Source organism: Solanum dulcamara, chromosome 9, assembly GCF_947179165.1.
Source record: "Solanum dulcamara chromosome 9, daSolDulc1.2, whole genome shotgun sequence".
Taxonomy (NCBI): Eukaryota; Viridiplantae; Streptophyta; class Magnoliopsida; order Solanales; family Solanaceae; genus Solanum; species Solanum dulcamara.
Window position 1 is genome coordinate 13,919,241 of NC_077245.1, and position 10,593 is coordinate 13,929,833.

The 10,593-nt window shown below is 35.3% G+C and overlaps 1 non-coding gene across 1 annotated transcript; it reads left to right on the forward strand.

The window, feature by feature from the left end:
• Nucleotides 1–3,556: 3,556 nt before the first annotated feature.
• On the forward strand, nt 3,557–3,629 carry TRNAE-CUC (transfer RNA glutamic acid (anticodon CUC)). The gene has a single exon. It is a non-coding gene; the product is annotated as a tRNA-Glu (tRNA).
• Nucleotides 3,630–10,593: the final 6,964 nt, after the last annotated feature.

Below are 10,593 nucleotides of genomic sequence, written 5' to 3' on the forward strand. Positions count from 1 at the left end.
TTATTATTGTTATTGGTTTAATATTGTTGTCATGATTGATGGTTGGTGGTTGTATTAGGTATTTTATTAGTTTACCGATGATGATGTTTTTATTATCCATTGGACGTGTAAAAATGGACTCAAACTCGTTCAATATGATCAATTCAACGGTGAAAACAAATTATTGTATCCAACGCTGATACTTGTTCATTGACTGACGCACCGGAAAAATATTGACCACGATTTTTAACGCTTTTTAAAAATTATTTGCTTGCAATGCTTTGAGTGGACCTTCCTTACGGCTCGTTACCGCAGCGCTCATTCACCCCTTCTGCTTTTTTCATTCAAAAAGCAGCTTGGTGAGGGCTAGCTGTCTAAGGACAGGTTAAGGCAGGGCCTGCTGGCCTTGCTTCTCATGAGATTGGGTGAGGAAGCGGTTTTTTTCCAAAATTCAGGGGAAAATCAGATTTTCCCCAACGCAATCCACAGAAATTCCACGATGAAAGTCTCTTTCTCGGATCTATTCTTCATCACACTTTGGAACAAAACAAAAATACTGGATGCAACAATATTGAAATATTTGGTTTATGAACCCATGCGGACCTTATGTAAAAAAAAAACAGCGAAGAAACCAAGATAATAAGTTGTTGCGTCAATAGAAAAGTCGTGCAGAAGGGAAGAGCTTCCCATCCTTGCTTCTGGGGATATTGATCCAAAGCTTGAGTACGGTCCGTGCGCCGTTTTTCTTCTCTGCCCAGACTTCGATGATCAGCCCCTGTCACATTTTGGTTTTGATCTTCGGCCACTAATATGGGTCTGAAAGTGATGAGTTCCTCTTGTTAAGAGAGAGGATCTTTCCCATCTTTTCTTGAATCTCCTTTAGCGGAAGAAATAACTTCTGATCTTTGATATCAAAAAGGAAGGTTGTAATAACGAAAGGGTATCATGTATGTGGATTACTTGGCCGATTACCTGATTGAGCAAGGTCGAAATTCATCCCTCTTTTTAAAACTGTTTTCTCATATCACATCCTATATATGGTGAAGAAGATTAGTGAAGTAGCCACTCTGAATTCTCCCGTGCTCTAGCAATTGCGCTCCTGATCCTAGTCCTACTCCTTTTCCTTCAGTCCTAGTGCTAAGAGGGAAATCAAATGCCCAAATCCATTAGAATGAATTAAACTGATACCCCCTAAAGCGAAATAGGCACGCGCACGTACATTCTTGATTGATTGAAACAAAGCGATTCTCTCAATACAGTTTGACAATAAATAGAATTATAATTTTATTTGATTATATTTTAAATATAATAAATTTAATATTTTAAAAAATAATTTTAATTAATAATAAAAGTAAAGTGGAAATTAAATCATAAATTATCTTATAATTTTCTAAACTAGACAAAGAGCGAAATTAAATAATCCCGTCGAAAACAACGTCAGCTTATTATAATTAAAAATAATTTAATTTTAAATTTTTTTTTATCGCATAAATATCTAAAAATTATTTTAGATCATAATTTTTTTTAAAAAAAATCTATAAATATTATATCAAATTAAATAATGTCACATATAATAAAATAAAAAATAATATTTTTAAAATAATGAACAAATAAAAGTGGATAAACGTAGTACTGGATCAAAGATGGCAGGTGAGCTGGAAGCTGAGACTGTCTCCTCAAAGTTATAACCTACATGCAATTAATTATCCCTTCTTGAAAAAATAAATTTCATCTCATTAATTATTTCAACGCAATAGAACTAGCCAGCAAATAAAATGTTGTTGATCCTCATTACTCACTAGTCGCTGCTTTATTAATGATGGATAAGAGCAGTAAGATTAGCCCATATATAAAAATACGACTTATTAAATTCGTTTATATATTTCAAACGAGTTAATGATTAATTGTTTAATATTTCTTTCATTTCATTTTAGTTGTCATGATAAAATTTTGCATAATTTTTAAAAAAATACTTCTTTCATTTCATATTAAGTGATTTTTTTAGAGATTTTCCATTGTTCAAAATAATTGAATTGTTCAAAGTTCTGGATAGAGGTTTGAAATTTTTTTCATACTTGCCCTTTCATTTATTTAAGTTTTATATTTTCTAGGAGATAAATCACACTATTTGCAAAGTTATATTTATAATTTTACAAAGGTCAATAGTGAAAAGTATGGTTCAAATTATGTCCTTGAATGTTTTTCTTAATATGTGTGCATTGCTCACAAATTCACTTAATATGGAATGGGGGAAGTATTAATTAAGAGTGTTATTTGATTAATATACCCCTTATTAATTTTTAATCCTTATCTATTTACGTGCCTCTTCATTCTAGAATAATTAATGTTAAAGGCAAAGTTGAAAAAAATAATTAATTCTCTCTTGATTTTTTAAATTAACAACTATTTTAGGACAAATAATTTTAGTAAACATGACAACTAATATGGGACGGAGGAAGTAATAGCTTAAAATCTATTTTGATTAATCTAAATTTTATTTATCTAAAAATTGATGTAATCAACTAATAAAATGGCGTTGATACTCCCTACTTCAAGCATAGATATAGGTATGCATGATTCTTTAGGAATCTGTTAACTTTAACTAACATTTTTTGTATCTCTTTTTTCTGTTGTAGAAAATTTAACTAACTAGAAAAAGTGTTTGTTCAAAGTCAAAAAATAGGATGATCCAAGAAAGTAAGCTAAATAACTATCTCAATAAGAAGATGAGACTTCATCGGGCTAAAAATAAAATCAATCGAAGAAAAGGTAAAACATGTTCAATTTTTCAAATCTTTCAAGATGAAAATTGAGGGCTTGACTTAACTTTCTTTATATAATTTCATACAACTTTGCTTGAATAAGGAGTAGGGCAAGACTCACTCTCAAAGACCTTTTTAAATTATATAACAATGTACAACCGTTAGTCTTTTCATCACTTTGGTCAGAAGTGTAGGCTCACTTCACACTTTATAGACTACCGAATCTTTAATAGACAGAATCTCCATGCATGCATTTTTTCTCTCTTAGCCTCCCCCTCCCCCAACCTTTTTTTTCTCTTGGCCATTTTTGTTAGATATTTTACCCTCATCTTAGGTTTTGTGTGGTGTCCTCCCGAACAATTCCCTCCTTGATATATATCTAAATTACAAACTTTTGTTTCTATTTACCTTATTTAGTACTCTCTCCGTTCTTATTTACTTGTCAAATATTTTTTTAATAAGGATAAAATGATAAACTCGCAACACCAATTATTGTTTTTTTAATAGGTGTGTCAAGTCAAAATTTGACAAGTAAAAGAATCGGAGGGGGTAATATAAGTATCTCCGTAAGGACTACATCTCAATATCAATTCGCATTATTTATTTTTTGGGAAATGAGAGTAGTAAAGAATGAAATAAGTGAACGAAAATAGAAGAATTTAGTAAGAATCGAATGTTGCAATGTAAGATTGAAGCTAACAACTCAGCTAATTGCTTTTTACAAATTTTATGCTCTTTCTAAATGCGATAGAGAATGCTTTTGATTAGAGGATATTATGTTAGATTATATTAATGTAACCACTAGTAATCAACAATCCGTTGTAGTCTAGTTGGTTAGGATACTCGGCTCTCACCCGAGAGACCCGGGTTCAAGTCCCGGCAACGGAACAAATTTTTGAATCGGTTTTTATCATAGCTTCATTTTCAAATATAACTAAAAAAAAGTAATTATCTTTTAAACTGAACGATAAAATTTTACACTAAAATACTCCCAAATTTCAATAGGCCCATTGGTTCACTTCTTCATCTTTTCATATATCTTTTTTGGGTTAAACTCCAAGATATTATTCTAGAGTTCAACTTTTGTAATTTAAAATTTCGTAATAGTTATGGAGTTGAAACAAAGAATGAGAAGTCCCGACTCTCGAATATTGTTTTGAGATTTAATTATTTGCACTAGTTCTATGATCTATTGTTAGAAACTTCTTTTATTTAATTTGCTTCTTTTCCCTGCTTTAATTTTCTTAGTACTATTGATTTAACAACATACAATTGTGATAGCCAAAAATCTCTGGTTCTTAAATACCAAATGTGTTCAGCTGCAATAGGAACATGTTATATTTCATATATGGCTAATGTTGTGGCATTAATCAGCCCTACAACTTCCATGATTGTACAAGTTGAAATTCTGGGATCGTGTCATGTAATTTTTCACTTGTATAAGTTCGAATTTTAGGATATTGTGTTGGAGTTATTTCTTGTTTTAGTTGAGTATAATTTTATTTAGATTTTAGTTTTACATTAAAAATGTCTATTTTATTAAATACAAATTTTATTTACATTATAAAATGGAATTGAGCGAATATAAACTCAAATTAATTGGGTAAAACCTAAAATATTTCATCCTCTGGAATTGAAAAATAGCTATGAAATTTCACACGTGAAATTCGAATACTATGATGATAGCTATTTTTCCCAAATATAGTCAAAAAGTGGCAAGTTGGCGCTATTTTCACCAAATTAATTGTAAAATTTTCACGCATAACTTATTTGGACATCATTATTTAACATGTACCATTTTAAAAAAAATTGAAAGTCTATTTACTTAGAAATAACTTCAGACACCACGTATTGAAGTTTCATATGATTGAAGTTCATTTATTTTTGCCTAAACTCCAGCTATATGTGGTTGAATTCCATCATTTGTACATGAAGTTATGCACATGTACAACAACAACAACAACCCAGTGAAATCCCACAACGTGGGGTATGAAGAGGGTAAAATGTACGCAGACCTGACTCCTACCAAGGTAGGACGGCTATTTTCGAAAGACCCTCGACTCAATAAAAGCAGAAAAGCATAAAAGAGGTTAGATAAGGCATATATGAGAAAGCAAATAACGAGAACGACAGAGATAAAATAGAGTAATCAAAGTACATAAAGTAATAGATAATAACAGAAATCAGAGCACAAGAAATTATAGTGCGCTAATGCGCCTACTAATAAGGAGGAATAACGAGACTATGTACTAGCCTTCTACCCTAATGTGGATTCTCCACACCCTCCTATCTAGGGTCATGTCCTCGGTAAGCTGTAATTGCGCCATGTCCTATCTAATCACTTCTCCCCAATATTTCTTCGGCCTACCCCTACCTCTCCTGAAACCATCCATAGCCAACCTCTCACACCTCCGCACTAGGGCATATGTGTCTTTCCTCTTCACATGCCCAAACCATCTCAGTCGCATTTTCCACATCTTATCTTCCACCGAGGCCACTCCTACCTTGTCCCGAATAGCCTCGTTTCTAATCATGTCACTCTTGGTATGCCCACACATCCATCTCAATATTTTCATCTCGACAACTTTCATCTTTTGAATGTGAGAGACCTTAACCGGCCAATACTCCGCCCCATATAACATAGTCGGTCTAACCACCACTTTGTAGAACTTGCCCTTAAGTTGTGATGGCACTTTCTTGTCACATAGCACACCGGAAGCGAGCCTCCATTTCATCCACCCTGCCCCAATATGGTGTGTGACATCATCTTCAATCTCTCCGCTGCCTTGCATGATAGACCCAAGGTACTTGAAACTACTTTTCTTTTTGATGGCCTGGTCACCAAGCCTAACTTCTGCGCCAACCTCCTGAGGTATCTCACTGAATTTGCACTCTAAGTACTCTGTCTTGGTTCTACTCAGCTTAAACCTTTTAGACTCCAAGATATATCTCCAATCCTCTAGCTTAGCGTTAACTTCACTACGAGTCTCATCGATCAGGACTATGTCATCCGCGAAAAGCATACACCATGGCACCTCACCTTGAATTTGTCGCGTCAATCCATCCATCACTAAGGCAAATAAAAATGGACTGAGAGTTGATCCTTGATCCAACTCCATCCCGACAGGAAAGTGCTCTGAGTCTCCTCCTACTATCTTTACCCTGGTTTTGGCACCCTCATACATGTCCTTGATCACCCTAATGTACACCACAGGTACACCTTTAGCCTCCAAACATCTCCATAGTATCTCTCGTGAGACTTTATCATAAGCCTTTTCTAGGTCAATGAATACCATATGCAAGTCCCTTTTCCTCTCCCTATACTACTCCACCAGTCTCCTCATAAGATGGATGACTTCTGTAGTTGATCGTCCCGGCATAAATCTGAACTGGTTCTCTGAAATAGACACGCCTCTCCTGACCCTCATCTCCACCACTCTTTCCCACACTTTCATAGTATGGCTTAGAATCTTGATACCTCTATAGTTGTTGCATCTCTGGATATCCCCCTTGTTTTTGTATATAGGGATCATTATGCTCGACCTCCATTCTTCGGGCATTATTGTCATCTCAAAGATGACATTAAATAATCTAGTCAGCCACTCCAAATCTACCGAGCTCGTGTTTTTCCAAAATTTCCCAGGAATCTCGTTAGGTCCGGTCGCTCTTCCCCAACGCAACCTACGAATAACATCCTTAACCTCCTCGATCGTAATTCTCCTGCAACACCCAAAATTGTGACGCCTCCCTGCATATTCCAAATCTCCCAACACAATCTCTCTGTCCTCTTTTTCATTCAAGAGTTTATGGAAGTATGATTGTCATCTCTGTTTAATAAGGGTCTCCTCTACCAATACTTTTTCATGCTCGTCCTTAATGCACTTCACTTAAACCACATCGTATGCCCTTCTGAGGGGTGCTTATCGGGCGGATCGGACGGATTATTATACTTAACGGTTTGACTTAACGGTTATCGACTTTTAAAAGTACTAATCCGCTAGCCAACCTATAAGATATCGGTTGGATTGGTGTCGGATTAGCAATTATCGGACGGTTATCAGGCGGTGTATCGGTGGTATGGTAACATGTAAAATTTCTGCCACTTACTTCAATTCCCCTTCACACCAGGCATGCACAATGTAATTTAGGTAAGCAGATAGCTAAACAAGAAGTACTTTAATTAATAGAAGAACAAACGAGATAGCTAAACAAGAAGCACTTTAATTAATTTAAACTACTGCATTCAAGGAGTAGCTAAACAACAGACAGGATATTCAAATATTCAAGCAAAGATACCATTTGAATGTATACAAGTCCCAAAATAATTGTTGAGTTTACATTTTAAAATAACTATCAGTCATTACTTCAATGAAATATAGTTACGATTACTGAAAAAAGGGAAGACGCGAGAAAACATAAAGGAGACTAGACTTGAGCCAAATACAGGACTAATATGAACATCAAATCAAGCTTTACAAAAGCAGGAAGCTAAAGAAAAAACAAGAAAATTGAGTTCAACTAATCAACATGAACTAACATAACAAGAATCCCAAAATGAGAGGGAAAAGATTGGAACTGTTGCAAAATCTTTTCATGTTTGAGAAGAAGAGAAAGAATGTTTCAGAGAAAAAGATTAGGGATTAGAAGAAGATCTGCTCAGGGAATACGAACCATAGAAGATAGAACCTCATTTTTTGGAGATGAAAAACATCACCACAATCCGACGATTTCTTCGTTTTACTTCATAGCAGATAGAAACAGTTCTTAGTTCAGAAAGCTGCATGAACTATGGAGTAGCTAAACCTGAGACAAGGCGGCGCAAGATGAGAATTTGAGAGAGAAACTGAGAAAGAGGCGGAAATAGTCACAAATTCGCTAAACCTAAAGTCTAAAGAGGGGTGGAACTGCTGAAGTAAGTCTTTGTAGAACTCTGTAGAAGAGTTGAAGACTTGAAGTAGTCAAGTAGGGCTTCTAGTAGAAATGGGTGTTGACACCCAATTTTGGCCATCCACAACGCAAATTAGCTATCGAGTTTCTTTGAATTTGAACATTTTGAAACAATTAGCTTTTATAAAAAATATATATATTTTCATATTATTCTTAACTATTTTTATCTTTTTATAAATTTTAGTATAATATACATATTTCTATTCTTAATTTCTTTAAAAAATTAAGTGGCGACTCCTTTTTTTCTAAAATTGATTTTTTCTTTAAAAAGTTGAAATTAATTTTAAACCGTCTTTTTTCGATATAACAATGGGCCTGCCTATTTAATTAAATTGGTTTGGCCTATTTAATTAAATGGGCTTGGCCCTTATTTTAGGTCTACAAATAAAAATTATCAATATTATGCATATTTTATATGTTTAGGGATAAAATATATTAAAATATAATAAATTCTTAACAGATTAACGGTTTACCCAATAACAAAATTCAGTAATCCGTCCCCCACGCCGATAAGCCGTTAATTATAAAATTTAAATCCATTCCCCACCCGCTAATCCGATAACCTAATACCAATAAGCCAATAAGCCAATTTTGCAATTGGGTTATCGGTAGCGGACGGTTTTGAATAGCCCTACCCTTCTCTCCCGCTCCCTGGCTAGCCTGAATAATTTTTTATCCCCACCTTTCTTTTCTAGTTCAACATAAAGGCGTTCAAAAGCTGTCGTTTTTGCCGTTGAAACCGCCGACTTCGCCTTCTTCCTCGCTATCTTATAAATTCCCTATTTGTCCACTTCTCCACCTCATCCTTGCTTTCTATCAACTTTGCATACATCATCTTTTTTGCTTCCACCTTCCCTTGCATTTCTCCATTCCACCACCAATCCCCTCGATGCTGACTACGACTACCTGTCGAGACTTCCAACACTTCCCTTGCTACAACCCTAATACAACTAGCTGTCCTATCCCACATACTGTTCGCATCCCCACTACTATCCCAGGCCCTCATATCCTTTAGTTTCTCTCCCACCTCCAGGACACTAGCTGTGGTCAAACTCCCCCATCTGATCCTAGGTCGGTCCTTCCCGACCCTCTTCTTCCTCGTCATCTTGATTCCTAAATCTATCACCAAGAGCTTATATCAGGTTGTAAGGTTGTCGATCGGAATGACCTTACAGTCTTTGCACAGACCTTTATCATCCTTCCTAAGAAGTAGAAAATATATCTGAGTCTTTGCCACCGAACTATGGAAGGTTACCAAGTGGTCCTCCTTCTTTGGAAAACTCGAATTGGCTATCACCAACCCAAAAGCTCTTATAAAATCCAAAAGTGAAAGTTCTCCTCCATTTCTGTCCCCGAAGCCAAAGCCTCCATGCATATCATCATACCCTCCCGAAATAGACCCGATGTGTCCATTGAAATCCCCTTCCACGAAAAGCTTCTCAGTAGGAGGTATGCCTCCCACTAACTCATCCAAATCCTCCCAAAAGCGCCTCTTATCCTCCTCGCCTAAGCCCGCTTGCGGTGCATAAGCACTAATAATGTCCAACGTGGTCCCTTCAACGACCACCTTAATCGACATCATCCTATCAGTGACTCTCCTAACCTCCACCACCTGATCCCTTAAATCATTGTCTACTAAAATGCCTCCCCATTCATGTACTTCGATCTACCAGAGAACCAAAGCTTATACTGGTCTATCTCCTTAGCTTTAGAACCTACCCATTTGGTCTCTTGGACACAAGCTATATTAATCTTCCTCTTCTTTAGAATCTTAACTAGCTCTATGGATTTTTTCGTTAACGTCTCAATGTTCCAAGAACCTACTCTCAGTCTAGACGCTTCTTTAACCCACTTGCCCTTCTTACCCTCGTCCCCGTCCCTGAGCGAGAACATGACCCTAGTCTATCATTACTATCCAAAGCCACGAAAACACGTGTGAACTAATAAATTATTCAAAGGTCTAAAGTCAGCAAATTGTAACTATAAGTATATGAACAAAGAATAGATATGGAAATCGGAGGTACCAACTCCAGTTGGAATGAACCTGGTTCACGTCGGCTTACCAACAAACTTATTTTCCTCTTAGACAATTTATCGAACAGATGGAGTGCATTCAAAATCAAAGCTGAAATTGAAGCATCCAATATAAAAGATGAGGAGAACTAAAATGGGTTGTCTTTGAAAGCCCAAATAAAAATAAAGATCAATCAAAAGGAACAAATTAAAAACGAAAAAGAAGAACAAAAGAAAGGAAATGAGCGAAGAAGAACGTTGCAGTGAGATTTGATAATATCAAAAAAATAAAAAATGACTATCCTACAAGATAGACGCATCAATCAAGTTATGCACATGTAACTAAAGTTAAATTATTTTTCCCTAAAGGTCAATCACATGAAACTTCAAATAATGGTTGAAGTTGTTTTAAAGTGGATATACTTGTAGATTTATACACATCAAGAATAGGGATAATCACGGATCTGAACCATTCGGCATCTAATTTATAAAAACATGTACAAAGTGTATAGATTGTATATATATTTTTCAAGGCTTGAACCCGTGATTTCCTGGTCACATGGCAACAACTTTACCAGTTACTCCAAAACTCTCCTTCAAGTGTGCATGTTATGTATATTTCGATTATATTGATAAACTAATCGACCGAACGATATATATTTGTATCTTTACTTTATAAATATGACTGAAAAGGTGATTTCAAAATGGAGGATTAATACATCTTAACTTAAATATCCATATAACATACATACATATATAATATAGGTGTATGTGTTGTGTATATTTTGACCATATTGATAAACTAGTTAGGTGAATAGTATATATCTGTAACTTTATCTTATGAATGGGACTGAAATGGTGATTCCAAAATGGAGTAGCCTAATTAATTTGT